Source organism: Solanum lycopersicum, chromosome 9 (genome assembly GCF_036512215.1).
Source record: "Solanum lycopersicum chromosome 9, SLM_r2.1".
Taxonomy (NCBI): Eukaryota; Viridiplantae; Streptophyta; class Magnoliopsida; order Solanales; family Solanaceae; genus Solanum; species Solanum lycopersicum.
This window is the reverse complement of record NC_090808.1, coordinates 54,554,047-54,565,802: the sequence shown is the minus strand read 5'-3', so window position 1 is coordinate 54,565,802 and position 11,756 is coordinate 54,554,047. Positions and strand designations below refer to the sequence as shown.

Genomic DNA, 11,756 nt, shown 5'->3' with positions numbered 1-11,756 from the left:
GAAAATAAAGGGCGGGGGAGGGGGAGGGGGTCTATGATAAATTTTATAAGAAAATTAGTGTATAAATAAATTTGATCATCATCATACCATATATTTCTATAAAAGAGAACCCTAGGTCTGCCTACGTGGCGCCACTACAAGCAAAAATTTTCTTTTAAATTTATTTATTTTCAAAACTAGCCTTCATATTTGATGAAAAGACGTGACTTTTATGGAAAGTTACAACTTTAATGAAGAGTTACGACTTGTATCAAAAGTTCTGACTTTTATGAAAGGGTGTGACTTTAATGAAAATTTGTGACTTTATGAAAAGTTTGTGACTTTTATTAAAGGTTTTTAACTTTTCGAGGGATTGAAAGTTTTTCAAATAGTTGTAACCTTTTTGATAAGGCACAATAAACATTTGTTCACAGTATATTTTGTTGTCAATAAATAGAAAGATTGCCTCTCATTTTAAAACACCAAAAATTTCTGATCTTTTTTCTTCTACTTCTTGCGAAATTAATTTTGTACTTTTGTCCATTTGAATGACTTACTAATACCACTAGTTGGTGAATAAAATTATTTCATCCTGAGAGGATATAATTGTTTGAACCTCTTGTATTGGAGGGGAATAGTTTTCTTAAGGTGACATTGTGTATTCAGTGGACTCGAGTTTTTTCTTTATATTTTATTCTATTTATACATATCCTGGTATGTTTTTTTCACTCTTTAATTTATGTTTATGATATTAATTGTTGTTTTTGAGTACCTATTTTAATTTTTTTTATGTTTATGCAAAGTTATTTTTTCCGGTCATATTGAATATATACATATACAGTACGTATATTTATTGTACAAAAAATAAGTATTATAAAAGTACTATATATAAGTTTACATATTATCTTTTCGTACATAAATATGAAATTTCTAACTTATCAATTGAAGAAATTCATGCATGTTCAAAATATATACTTGTTTTCATGTGTAAGCATAATTTCTTTTTTGAATATGTTAACAAAATTTTGAATTCTGTTTGGACATATATCACAATAGTATAATCTCTACAGCTTAAATGTTTCTTTTCATTACGAAACGCCTTTGTATATATATTCATATTTTCTTCTTTATTTTTCTTTGAATGTTAATTAAGGAACCAATTATTTATTATATCGTGAATAATTCATTCAATAGAGGTTCTTGACTTCTGTGATAATGACAAAGAATCAAATTCATGTTGGAATATTGCTAATATTTTTTTAAGAATCAATTTTTCTATTATTTTTAATGTATGGATATTAGTAAAAAATTATTTGCAAGTTCAATGCAATTATTATTTATGACCGCGTGAAGCGTCGAAAAATTACCTAGTTAGGATAGTAAAATTTAAATATTCATTGAATTAAAGAACGTAGAAAAAAAAACTCATAGTTGAGAAAGATCAAGTGTACCTCTTAACTTTGCGATCAAATCAAATATACCTACATAGATTCTAGTTTTTAATTATATAACAAAAAAATAAAATAAATTTAATTATTTTTTTCACTCCCATTAGACAAATATGATATATTTGAGCTATTTATGTAATAATAGGACTATATACGAGTCACTTTTGTAACAAATGATATATCAACTCTAAATTTTGAATTTGAGAGGTATATTCCATGTCATTTTTCCTTAATTCTTTAGGGGACAAGTCTTGTCGATCCTCTTTTGATTGATTTTGTTAGATATTACATTAAATATTTAAAAAATTGTTTTAAAAATTGTGATTTTACTATTAGAAAAATAATTATGTGATTTGAAGGAAAGAATTGTTCTCAAATGTCCATATAAGGAATTAACTTGAAATTTAAATATAGAATTTATAAATTACTTACCATATCTACTTATATCAAACCAAATCTTTTAAGAGAGAAAACCAAAAGAAATTCAAATTCCTATCTTATCTTCACTCTTCACGGTTTTGGTCTGTTTGAAAGAATTGATGTAATTATTAGGATAGTAAATATCAACATAATCATTATACAACCTTGTAATGACATCGACTTGCTTATTTGCCACAGTGGAATTAAACTATAATTACAACTGTATTGTTTGGAAGTGCAAATGCAACCATAAAGTTATATTAAATTTGAAAATTAAATGCATGTTAGACAAAAAGATTAATATTATGTTATAAAATTTTAAAATATGTGACAAAAAGATAATATATCAAGTCTATTAAAAAAATAACTTGCAATATGGAGTTTCAAATCAATACTACTAAAACAAATGAAACTAAAAATATAACATAAGTTCTAGACTCAAAAAAAAATTAATATATATATTTTTATATGTTAAATTTCAAAATTACATTCATGCATATGATTGAAAAGAATAGGAAAACATAAATCTATAATCTTACTCTTAATCCTCATTTAATTTTAAAATACTAGCAAAATTATGTTAATGAAATAAATGAATATGTTTAAAAAATAGAGAATGCAAAATAATTGCATAGAATCAAACAGAAAATTATCCAAAAATATGACAGATTCTGTGGAAGAACCTGCTGGAGAATCATCAAATTCGCAAAAAAGATCGGAAAGGCATGGACAATACCACAACCATTCTATGGAACAAATTCAAAGACTTGATGCGTAAGATCAACTTTTTTAAAAAAAAATTTGATCCTTTGGATAAATCTGTTCAATTTTTTTGTGTGTTCAAAGAGATTATGTTATTTTCTTAAACTGCATCAGTAGTAAAATTAAATTATCAGTGGTAAAATTAAATTTCTTTAGTGATAGAATATTTGATTTCCTTTTTGTATGTATTTTTTGTGAATCAATTGATATTTATTTATTTTGATTGATTTTTCTTTTGGTTTGATTTTTGTTCCCCACATTTCCACTATATTTAATAAAAGATTTGTATTTTTGATTTCACATTCCCTGTTTTCTTTTGTTGAGTTGCTAAAATAGTTTTGAAATATTTTATTTTGATGATTAATTTGTTATATATACATCATTATAAATGAACTTGTTTATTCTTTATGACTTTAACATAATAAGATGAGTTCGTTAAAGTTCAATGTCTTTCTAATTTTAGCAACAAAAACACAAATAATCTATTTCCCATTATGTTAGATACCTCTTTTGAGGTATGACTAATTTAACTTTATTTCGAGAAATATCATTTTAGGGCCCAACTAATCTAGATCACGTAAAAAATCTATCTTTTGGGACCGAGTAATCTAGATTTACATTGAAAAATCACACTTTAGGATCTGCTTAATTCAGATTTGCTTCTAGTTAAGAATAAAAGAGTACTTACTACTCCTCAATCTTTAGTGAGTATCTGTTAGTTGATCTAGGGCCCGACAAATTCAAATTCAAGTGTGGAATCAAGTCCCATTTTATGGTCAAACGTTCCTTACTAAAGTTTTAGTTCCAATGCTCGAACTTAAGAACTGATTAATGGTGGAGAAATACTTGTTAATCCACCATGTATTTATGATATTTTTTTGTTATTTTCTTTTTTGGTTTATTTTTTTAATAAATAATCAATAATATTTTCTCTTCATGAATTTTTGAATGAAGATTCTTCAACAAATGCCCTCATCAAGATGAGGATCAACAAAAACAATTGGGTAGCGAAGCAGGCTTGACCATAAGCAGGTCAAGCTTTGGTTCCAAAACAAAAGGGCTCAAGCAAAGGTACTTTTGATTATTTAATTCCTTTATATATTGTCAATTGTACGTAATTGATTGGATATTATTGTTGTTTTTGTTGTTGTTTACACACAACAACAAATTAAAATATTTTTTTCATTAAAATTTTAAAAAATCTAGAAAAAGTAATGACAAAAGATGAAATAATTTAATGAAAGCAGTGATCTATTGGTAAATTGTTTCTCTATATTTGGTTAAGTTGTTAGGATGTGTGAATAAATAAGATAATTTATTCCTCGTTATAATCAAGTTATTTACTACCACTATCACCAACCCCCCGAGCCGCGTACAATAAATTCCATTCTTGATGATTTCACTTTTCAATTTCTATATAGTTTTCCTAAATCACTAATTTGATTTTTCATGTTGAATTGATCAATAAATTTGAAAGTATGTTCTCTCATTAATATATAGACTTTATTAAATAAATTTCTTTTCATTTAAATTATTTTCATTATCTAACCTCTAAGTCAATTAAGTTGTTGCTTAATAAAATCAATAATACAAGAATTCTAAATAATTCAAAGTGCATGAACTCCCTAGCAAGTTCAATAGTTAGCAAGGAATTACAAAATGGACAAAAAATTGAATCCCTTCTAGGTTTTGAGAATTTAAAGTCAGAAAAATTTGGTTTTGCCACTCAAAACTAATGATTTCCTTTTCAACATTACTTGATGAATGAAGGAAATCTTGAAATATTAAATGGATAAATTGAATGAAGTTCAGGCTAGTCAAAATAATTTGTATATATAAATGAGCAGATGAATAAATTATTTGGGTTGGGTTGGGCTTAAAATAGACCACAACCCAATTTTTCAACTTCTATCAAAAAATAATTTTTCTCGTTAGTTGTTCAATTACCAAATAATGTTATTTCCTTAACATGACTATATTTATCACATCTAGAATAAGAGTATGGTCTTTGATAGGAAATTTCATAGAGCTAGTGAAGATTCTCAAAAAGAGAAGGATAACTAGCATCCAGGAAACCAAATGAGAAGGATAGAAGGAATGTGATATGGATAAGTATAAGTTGTGATACTCTAAAGGTGTAACGATTAGGAATAAAGTAGGCATCCTAGCGGATTGTGAGCTTAAGGAGGAAGTGATTGAGGTAAGGAGGATCAATGATAGGATGATAATGATTAAGTTAGTAATTGGAGATTTCAGTTTGAACATTATTGGTGCTTACGCTCTCCAAATTGTCTTGGACAAGGAGGACTAGAAAACTTTTTGGGAGGATTTGGACGAGGTGGGTGGAGGTGTTTCAAATACAAAGAAGTTATTCATAGAAGGATATTTCAATGGACACATCGAGTCTACTCCAATGGTGTGTAGTGATTAGTATGGAGGTTTCAATTTCAGGGACAAGAATGAGGAGGAGTCTCACTTATGAATTTTTCAATAGCTTTTGGGTTGGTGGTAGTCAATTCATGTTTTTTCAAGGAGGGGGAGAACTTGGTCACCTTCCATAGCACAGTAGATAAAACTCATATAGACTATTTTCTTCTTAGGAAGGAACATAATGTTCTTCATAAAGACTGTTGGTTATCCCGAGTGATAATTTAACGACCTAACACTAACTCCATCTGTTGGATTTCTGATTGTAAGGGAGAGGAAGAAGATGATACTAGGTAACAAACCGAGGATAAAATGGTAAAGCTTGAATATGATCAGTACTCTTGATATCATAGAGAAGTTTTTAGTTGTGGGAGCTATGGGTAGTAGTAGTGATTCAGATAATATGTGGTTCAGAACTTCTAGTTAAATTTAGGTAAGTTGAGTAAACTAAATTTTCATGGATTAATTTTTTCACCTAATGTAAAAATTCTTTAAAATATATTTCTTATACGAGGAAGAATGTGTATGTGGTTCAAATTAGAATGAAATTTTGAACTTTTAAGCAAACATGAATGGAAAAAATATTTTTCAAGCATTATAAAAAGGCTAAGCACCATTTTTCGTCCTTCAATTATTATAATATTCTAATTCTGATACAAGTAATATCTTACTCAATACCTAAATCTTCAATTTATTGGAATGTGAACTATTGATCCTTTATTTGTTAAGAGTGAAAATTTAACATAATAATTATTTGAACAATTATTTAGTTACCTATATGTTATATTATGTTTGTATTGTTATTCGATACGTGATTAATTTTTGTTATATATATTTCATCAGACTAAAATTGAGACATCCATTAACAATGCTCTTCGAAAATTAAAAAAAATTCTTTGTGAATATAAGGCAATGAAAGAGGAAATGAAGAATATTATGTGTCCAAAATGTGATGGACTTCCTATTGGAAAAGAAGAAAGAGAAAGTAATTTAGAAAATATGAAAACAGAAAATCAATGGTTGACATAACAAGTTATTCAACCTTCGGTTGACATAACAAGTTATTCAACCTTCTTTTTATCCTATTTATTTAATTTTTTATGTTAATATTTCTATTTATTCTTAAAAGAATTACTTATATATAACAAAGACGAGGCAAATTCATGGTTTGAACTTGATGGATTAATCCAAAATTTAAGGTATTAGAACATATCTTATAATAAAAAATGGAGGAGTAAGATCAAATAATATTATCTTTGGATCGATAATTTTATAAATACAACAGTTAATCTTTGGAATCCTACTACCAAGGGTTGTGATAGTATGGATAAGATTCATCTTTCCCTAACAAAAGGTCTTAGGGATAGATGAGCTCAAACCTTGTTAGGGTTGTGATAGTATGTTAAACAAAATGATTCTCTTTTTAATGAGATTTACACTAGTGTTAAATGTTTTAAATTATATCTTGGATTTGTTTCCGCCCCGTGCATATGAGTTGCACCGTCCCTTGACAAGAGAGATAATTTTGATCTCACAATCAATTAATTGATTGAAAGAATTTAAATTATATACACTAATAGCAAATTATACACTTCTCAAATATGTTTATTTAAATACGTACATATTATTTATGTAAATTAACTTAAAATTTTATTTTTTCAGGATGAAAAAGTATCAAATCTCATCTCACATGTTTTTTGAAGACCTTTTGTGATGGATTCAAATTTGGCACCACAAATATCGACTCTTGGATCACATTCAAATTCATCTGATGGATGTTTGTTGAACCAAGATACATGTGGCTCTCCCATTAGATATCCTCCTCTTCGTCAAGAAAACAATCAAAATAGTAATAATGTTCATGCACATTCAATGATTTCTCAATAACCACAAGAACATGATGAATGTAATCATGATAGTAGGCAGCAAACAATTATGTTTGAGACTATTGTTGCTTCTATGAATGAAATGGTTGAACTTTGGAAGATCAATGATCCATCTTGGGTAGATTCATCAAGTGATAGGCGGTGTTTTATTCATCGTGAGATTCATGGAAGAAAATTTTCAAATCAAGTTCTACCTCCCCAAACATCAACTGGTCGAATTGAATTATCAAAGGATTGTGGAATTGTGTCAATGACTGCAGTTGAATTGATCCATAATTTTCTTGATCCAATAAGTTTCATGAACACTTTCATGTTTTACATATATATATATATATATATATATATATATATATATATATATATATATATATATATATATATATATATATATATATATATATATGCGTTGTATATTAAAGATTGGGAGCGCTAGTTGATTTTTGAAAAGTATCCATTATGTGAGAATTCGTTGGAAACTTACCACTTCTCATGTGGAAACATACCATGCCAATATCATGGATTTTGAACTTGAGCAAGTAAGAGATATAAGAAACTGTCATGATATTTTGAAATCTAACTCTAGGTCATGAATAAAAAAAAAAAATCTATTTCTTATTAGGTTGATTCAATTTCACTTTTTAATTTTCTCCCATACAATATTCATTAAGATGAGTTTATATGGAGTTATGGACATGGACAATCAGTACTTATTTTTAGACATAGTTGTCATACTTGTTTTTTAAGAATTAATAATATGCTTAAAAGTAATTGTTTTTTATATGTAGGTCAAATGGATGAACTTGTTTCCTACTATAGTCACAAAAGCTAAGACTATTGAAGTTCTTGATTCTGTACTTGGGGAGGCTCTATGCAATTGGTAAAATATTAATACATCTTTTAGATTTTTCCCCTAGAAATTAAATCAGTATTGAAATTGACTCATAAAATGATCATTTTTTTTGTTTCTTGAATTCAGATGTATGAAAAGTTGCATATTTTATCTCCTCTAGTTGGAGCTAGAGAATTTTTCTTCATACGTGGTTGTAGACAACTTGATGCAACAACATGGATCTTGGTGGATATTTCATATGATATATTCAACGACATTCAGAGTGGTGTACCATCTTATTCTTGGAAGTTTCCATCTGGTTGTGCGATTAAGGATATGGGCAATGGCCAAAGTAAGGTAAGAATCATATCCTCTTTCTATATCAATATTTTATAATAGGAAAATTATGTGCATTAAGCTCCCGCTATACACATGGTCCATATTACTGTGGTCAATTGTATGTAGTGTTATCATGCATTTGTTCTTGAAATTTATTTTAGTTTTTTATCCCAAGGATTTTCATGTACTAACAAATCATTACATAGAAACACACGTAACAACTTCTCTTCTAACCATCTAACTTCCTACTCATACATAAAAGAAACCATTAAACTAATCTATTACAAAGGAAATGCTACTCTAAGGATACTTATATAGTGTTTGTAGAAAAGATTTCCATCTTGCCTTGTGTTGTCCTCTTAGATGAATATGCAGTACAATCTCTGTAAAGACCGTATCAGCATATACTCTTACTCAATAGAAGCTAATCTTGTTTCTTTCTCTCTAAATGATATATTCAAGCCTCACAATAACACTAGTCTTGATTCATTCATGAAAACTTCTTTGGTATTTCTATCCAGATGCACATTCTTTCTCATAATGTCTTTGTCACTTGTCAATCAAAACAAATAGGTTCAAAGGTTTCCTTTCTGTTACTACAGAACACATATTCAATTGACACCTGAATACCAAACTTTTCAAGTCTTTCAACAATTGCTAATGCTTTCTGCACAACTAGACACAAAATAAATTCGAATCTTTGATGTACTCCTCGTTGCAAAGTAATACTATTCCATTCTAATCTTGTAAAAGTAGGCATGATATAGTTATTCATCCTATTGGTAGAAAACATCCCACATTTTTGTGCCTTTCAAAGTCCATCATCAACTCACTCTGCCCATCTTGCCTTGGGATTATCAAATCTATTGTACTCAAAGTCTTTTGCACTACCAATAAAGCAGTAGTAGGTAAACTGACAGTTTCGACCCCCCTATTCTTTATGAAATAAGTATGCACCCATTGGATCCATAGAGAGTCTTTCTTTCTAACTATATTTCACAGTTATTTTGTATTCAAGTCTTATTCTACAAGTCAAATGGGTAACATACATATCACCATTTATATGTAGCTTATTTTTCAAATGATATATTAAATAGGTACAAATTTACTCGTATATATGCCTATTTCATGATGTCTATTGTTTCTAATATTATATAAGAGTCAAACTATCTTAATTCTCGATTTATCTAATTTTGGGTTGTCATATTATGTTGTTAATTTATTCTCCAAATGATCAGCTTTCGGACTTGCATGGGGGGCTACTTAAGTGTCCCCATATTGTTTTAGAAAATAATCTTTCCATTTGTGAAAAACCTTGGAAAATCCTCCACAACCTGATAAGTTTTATTTTAGGATTGAGTTAGATTCAATAACTATATTTTTAACATGCTATTAGAGTTGTTAGTCTTCATTTTTATGTTGAACTCCGGCCTATACACTGTTGTTCATGTCGCAGATGTTTGAATCAAAAGAGCGAGGATTATTCTTTCTCCTCATATGGTCCTTTTCAATTCTTGCCTTATGACATCCTTTGCTAAAAAATAAAAATTTCAAACACGTTTTCCTCATTATTTTCCAATTAAGTTAATTATTTTTATTCTTGTTTCTTTATTATTTTTACTTTTGCAGGTTACTTGGGTGGAACATGTTCAAGTATATGAAAAATATCAGGTTAATCATATCTTTAGAGATTTGTTGTGTGATCGTGAAGCATACGGAGCTAAAAGATGGATTGTTATACTTCAAAGGATGTGTGAGAGAATTAATTTTCAAATGGGTTCAACATACCCTAACAGGCATGATTCCAAAGGAGGTTTGATTTTATATTCCCTTTATTTATTTACTACTTTTTTGAATTTTAATTTATAAGTTGATAAAAGAATCAATTGTAATTTTTTCATCAATTCAAGGCAGCTTTACTTAAAAACTTAAAAATCTTGAAGGGTTCCAGATCCATCTCTTTTCTTTGTTTATATGTTTCAAATATGACCTTTTAAATTTTTTTAATCTTTGAGGTATATATATCATACGTATTTTAACCACGTTCGACCAATGAATTTTTTTTTCTAATGGGCTCGGAAAATGATCACTCTTTTAATATCGAAAGTCTTTTTTATTAACAATTTTCTCATATTTTTAATTTGAAACATCTCCTTTTCAAACTTTTCGTATTTCCTTAAGGGGTGTGTTTGGTATGATTTAAGCAATTAAAAAATTGTTTATTTTTTTGCCAAGAAAATAATTTATAGAGAAAATAAATTCCAATCAAAAGAACAGGAAAAATGACCAGTTCTCTCATTTTCCGTTTAAAGTCATTTTTCTTTACAATCATCTCAACTTTGAGTATTATATCAGTGCTTTAACGACACCCAAATATTATTATTATCTTTAACATGTATAAATATTATCAAAATACTTTCCAATATGTTAATATTTATTTTATCTATCTTCAATAGAATTTTTTTTTAGAAAATATATTTAGTAATTTCAAAATAAAATATGAAAATAAAAATAGATTTCCTAAAAAAATTATTTTCCAAAAAAGTAAAGACACACTTATCTTGTTTCTTTATCAATATTTTTTTAATTACTTTCCTAATATTTTATTTCTGCTTTAGTATTACATGTTGTCTCCTTTATATCCTTATGTATTTGTTTTTCATAACTGAATTTGGATATACTTTACTTGAATGAGGATCTATCAAAAACATTCCCTCTACCTTCTCAAGATATGACCACCCTTTGCAGATGTCACTTGTGGAATTATACTAGATATATATGTTATTGTAATGTTTAAATTTCATTTTACTTCCAGTGTTTCATGATCCAGAAGAGATAAAAAATACGATACAAGTATCTCAAAGGATGGTTAAGAAGTTTTTTGAAATTCTTAGCATGACAGACAACCATGGAGATTTTTCAATCTCACCACAGTTAAACCGTGGAGATAGGATTTCAATAGTAAAAAATGAAGAAACTATCCAACCAAAAGGCTTTATTGCCATTGCAATGACCCAAACATCTAAGAAAAGAAGTAATTTTTACATTATCAATCCTTGTATATCTTGTTAACCGAATGACCCCTAAAAATACGCATATAGAAATTTACTTTTCAATTCATGTATAGATTTTTATGTAAAACTCTCAATTATTTCAATAAATATCATAATGTTAACATTAAAATATAATGATTTCAGTGTTAAGGATTTTTTAAAACAATTAGTTAAAGTCTAGAATATGATTGATTTTTTAATATTATGTTCCCTGGTTACTAGAGTGTGCATATGTCAGCTCGGTTCGTTTGATATATTATAGGTTATGTTTATTTGTTTTTAAATATGCTAAACTAAAATTAAACCAATAAGATATCTTTAATCGATTTTGGTCCTTAAAAGTTCAATTTTCAGTTTAACCAATAAGAATGATTTTAAAATATATGACATTTTGTCCAATAATTTGATGCAATAAAATAATAATGTAATTGTATAAATACTGATAAAATAGAAACAATAATAACTAACAAAAAAAATTATACAAGTGTTACACACATAGTAATTAAGAGGACTAAGATTCTTATTTTAGGTTTAGACGTTTTATATAATGTGAAATTATGAACTCAAAGTCACTATGAAGTGTGAATGGAAGGCTAAAGGACAAAAATAATAA

The 11,756-nt window shown here is 27.8% G+C and overlaps 2 long non-coding RNA genes across 2 annotated transcripts; both read left to right on the top strand.

Annotated features, from left to right (window-relative positions):
• The first annotated feature begins 3,456 nt into the window (after positions 1-3,456).
• LOC138338170 (uncharacterized) lies at positions 3,457-7,021 on the top strand. The gene is made up of 2 exons (XR_011211545.1): positions 3,457-3,680; positions 6,699-7,021. It is a non-coding gene; the product is annotated as an uncharacterized lncRNA (long non-coding RNA).
• An 882-nt stretch (positions 7,022-7,903) lies between these two features.
• LOC138338188 (uncharacterized) lies at positions 7,904-11,429 on the top strand. Its single transcript, XR_011211616.1, has 3 exons — positions 7,904-8,108; positions 9,720-9,903; positions 10,906-11,429. It is a non-coding gene; the product is annotated as an uncharacterized lncRNA (long non-coding RNA).
• The last annotated feature ends 327 nt before the right edge of the window (positions 11,430-11,756 follow it).